We start from the raw sequence: 3,675 nt of genomic DNA, 5'->3' as shown, positions 1-3,675 counted from the left end.
CCGTGCTTGTGTTCATGCAGTATAAGCAATATTTCTCTAGTTCGTGGAGTAAATTAAACTAAAAATATATTTTTTGCATTGGGTTTACCTAACTGTAACTCGTTGGCGTTTTATAAAGTTAGCAAAATTTTCCAAAAGATTGTAATTAACAAACAAAAAACTTCAATAAGTTTATTATTGATGCCAGTCCTAGATGTATAATTTGTTTTTCTCTTTTTCTAAAGTTAATAATTTCGTCACATAGAAAGACTTTTTATTTAATAAGGGTGGGCAGAACAACTGTATGATTATTTAATATTTGCACAACCGTGATTACCTCTTGCATGTCACCGGCCTAAGACCAGAGAGGCGCATCGCGTGTTCTCGGCCGAGAGTCTGCCATGGTGACCGCAAAAGTTGTTTATCTTAGCATTTCAAATTCACTACTCCTGATGGATACAATAACCTCAAGTTCACTGACGCAAGATTTATCATGCTATAATTTATCATATTCCACTTCCTTTTGTGGTGCAAACACTCAGTTGCACGATAACAAATAGCCGTAAGCCACTTTAACTTTAAGTTTTAACTGAGCTTGAGAAACGAAATGACTCTCATCCTTTGGCTAGCATTTATGCTCAATACCAATTGCTCGCCGATACATCAAGTTAGCCAGGGATTAATCAGCTCTTTGAGTCTATTAGATCAGAAAGTACTCTTGATCGGCCTCTTTGGTTTAACGCGCTATTGCTCATTTCTACCGCAAAAACAGTGACCTCTGCAATTAGTTTTTTTCTTTACTCGAGAAGTCTTATATGAATTTTTAATTTATAGCAGTAGAGAGAAAAAACAGTTGTCTTTAGTTAGGGCAGCACGCTGACTTAAGTCGAGTTCATTGAATGAATGCACAACTTTTCTTGGGGAAATATATCTAAGTGTTTCGGTGTACTAGCCATCCGTAAAAAAACACATCCAGTCAAGTAAGATCAGAGTGGCGGAAGCCATGTAGCTCGCAATCAGAAGGACAGTTTTCCCATGCGAACCTTGACAGTAGAAGCGCTTGTTAACAATGATAACAACATGGACATTGCCGCCTGATTTCACTTTGTTCCCACATCTGTTTCGCCTGTCTTCACATTTCTTCGTGCTTGTCAACCTTTTCCTTACAAATCCAAATAACACTGACGTCATATACAGTGAAAAAATTGTATAGGCTCTCCGGCGGAAGACAGCGCTCGCTTCTTTTGGTTTTCCAACCTCAGAGACAACGGAAAGCATCGTGCTTGGCTATGCGAAGAGGTTGCTGTGCATTAGTAAAAACTCGCATAAGACTGAGTTTGTCGATAGTTTGTGGCTTATTAAGGGTCAGGCATGCTCGAAGCTTAAGATGTGCTTTGCCAAGCTGAGGAATGAAGAGGACTTTTAATCGTTTAAAATACTCGCAACTGCCTTCAGTGCCGCCGTGATCAGATTTTGCTTTCGGCAACTATTGATAAACATGATTTGAGCTGAATGTTTCGATTTACTCACTACTGATTTAATTGGCAAGAGAGAATCGGTAGTCAATTGAAAAGCAATATTCGCGAATTGACTCTGCAAATACGTGTTCTTTGGCAAACAAAGGTTCAGTCAATTTAATTCACGCAATCTACAGTATTCTTAGAAATCGTATTTCTCTCTCAATTCACTAAGCTTCTTGATTTATGAGAGTCAAAAGCTCTGGGACGATGACAAAACAAAGCAATTGCCCGCAAATAAATTATGTAGACGTTGAAGAGTGATGCTACATCCCTAATAACCTAACTTTCAACCTAATATTCGTTCTCTTTGTGCACTATATTTCTACAATTTTTTGTATTTGTTTTTTAATCTCGCTATCATCTCATTATTAGTTTTCCTTTATCGAAAACAGGAGCAAGCTTTCGCATCGGAAAGAACCCACATCTTGACTTCACCAAAATGGCAAAAGAATATGGCGACGTATTCAGCTTGATGCTTGGCAATCGTTTGGTTGTGGTGATAAATGGAGTACAAGCCATCCGAGAAACCATTATAAAGCGTTCTATTGCCTTTGCTGGGAGGCCAAAGCTCCACACATTTAATTTGGCCAATCCTGAAGGAAGTAGTCTTTCCTTTGGTGACTACTCGCCCCGATGGAATCTAACGCGCAAGATCAGTGTCGGTGCCATTCACAACTTTGTCAAGAACGAAGACACCTTAGAAGAGAAACTGTTGCATGAATCAAAGCGCTTGGTTCACTGCTTCAAGAAGCAGAAGGGAAAGGCCGTTGATGCTCTGATAACTCTGAAGTGTGCCACAGCTAACATCATTCTCAATGCGCTATTCGGAGTGGAACGTTCATACGATGATGAAGGTCTCCTTAAAATTCTCCACCTTGCAGAGAATCACCGAAAAGCGGTGCATGGCAATGGCCACGTTGATTTCCTACCACTGCTCAAGTACCTTCCAAACAAGGCGCTCAAAAATCTCGTACTGACAATGAAGGTAGTATTACAAGAAGTGTTTCAGATGTATGAAAAGAACAAAGAAACGTATCAGGACGGACAAGTCCGTAACATAGCGGATAGCTTTATCAATGTCGTCGAAAAGGAAAGCCAAAACGAAGACGAGAACCTACGAGATGAGAAAGAAAGTCCAAGCATGACTGCACTGCTTAAGGATGACCCGATAGTTTCCGTGCTGGGCGACCTGTTTGGTGCGGGATTTGAAACCTCATCCACCGAACTCTATTGGAGTCTGGCTTACCTGATCACATATCCAAACATTCAACAGAACTGGATCGCGTTATTGGCAGAGAACGCCTGCCGATCCTGCGGGACATACCATCACTTCCTCTTCTTCAAGCGGCAGTCTACGAGTTACTGAGGGTAAGCTGCATCCTGCCCCTTGCAATACCACGAACCACCACGTCCGAGATACGCATACGGGATTTCATAATCCCAAAAGACACCATGGTCTTCGTCAACCTGTGGTCAGTGCACCACGACGCTCAAGCGTGGAAAGATCCACATGTTTTTAACCCCAGGCGTTTCTTGGATAGTCAAGGTCACCTCATCGACCCCAAGCTGCTCGGTGGCTTCCTTCCATTTTCTGGAGGCCGCCGCAAGTGCCCTGGTGAAGCTCTGGCAAAGAAAACAGTCTGCGTTTTCCTAGCCGTACTAATTTATAGCTTTCGATTTACACAGGTTGGTTTGCCGACGGAATATCAAGGAATTGATCTTCAGGGAGAATACGGCCTCATTTTGTCACCGAAGAAGTTCTTTGTGAGCTTAGAATTACGGAATTAATGACATTGCAGCGATCATCGAATACCGTTACAATCAGCTTGTCGTGTTTCAAATTTAAGCATAAATAGCTGTTTTCATTACCATGGATATGTTGTCGATAAAATCCGTTCTAAGGTTGAATCCGTTTTTACCTAGATTTAATTGTTGATCCTCATTTTACCTACAATAGATTGAGTAGGCACTCAGATGAATTGAGGAAACAATTTTTGAAGCCTAAATTAAGCCTAAAAATTATAGGGTCAGCTAAGGGTTAGTTTTGGGTATTATTATACATGGATTTCAATTGACTTATTATATAGAAAAGTAAATGATGAAAAGAAATGAGTTGTATTGTAAAGGTAAAGACACGGGACTAAAGATCTGGAGGGTCCGAGTTCGATCGGACTAC

General features: G+C 40.8%; 1 pseudogene; it reads left to right on the top strand.

The window, feature by feature from the left end:
• Positions 1–3,287, top strand: part of LOC138022442 (cytochrome P450 1A1-like) — a 3,618-nt pseudogene extending 331 nt beyond the window's left edge.
• Positions 3,288–3,675: the final 388 nt, after the last annotated feature.

The sequence above is a fragment of the Montipora capricornis genome, chromosome 10 (assembly GCF_036669925.1).
Source record: "Montipora capricornis isolate CH-2021 chromosome 10, ASM3666992v2, whole genome shotgun sequence".
Classification (NCBI taxonomy): Eukaryota; Metazoa; Cnidaria; class Anthozoa; order Scleractinia; family Acroporidae; genus Montipora; species Montipora capricornis.
This window is presented reverse-complemented; position numbering and strand designations above follow the sequence as displayed.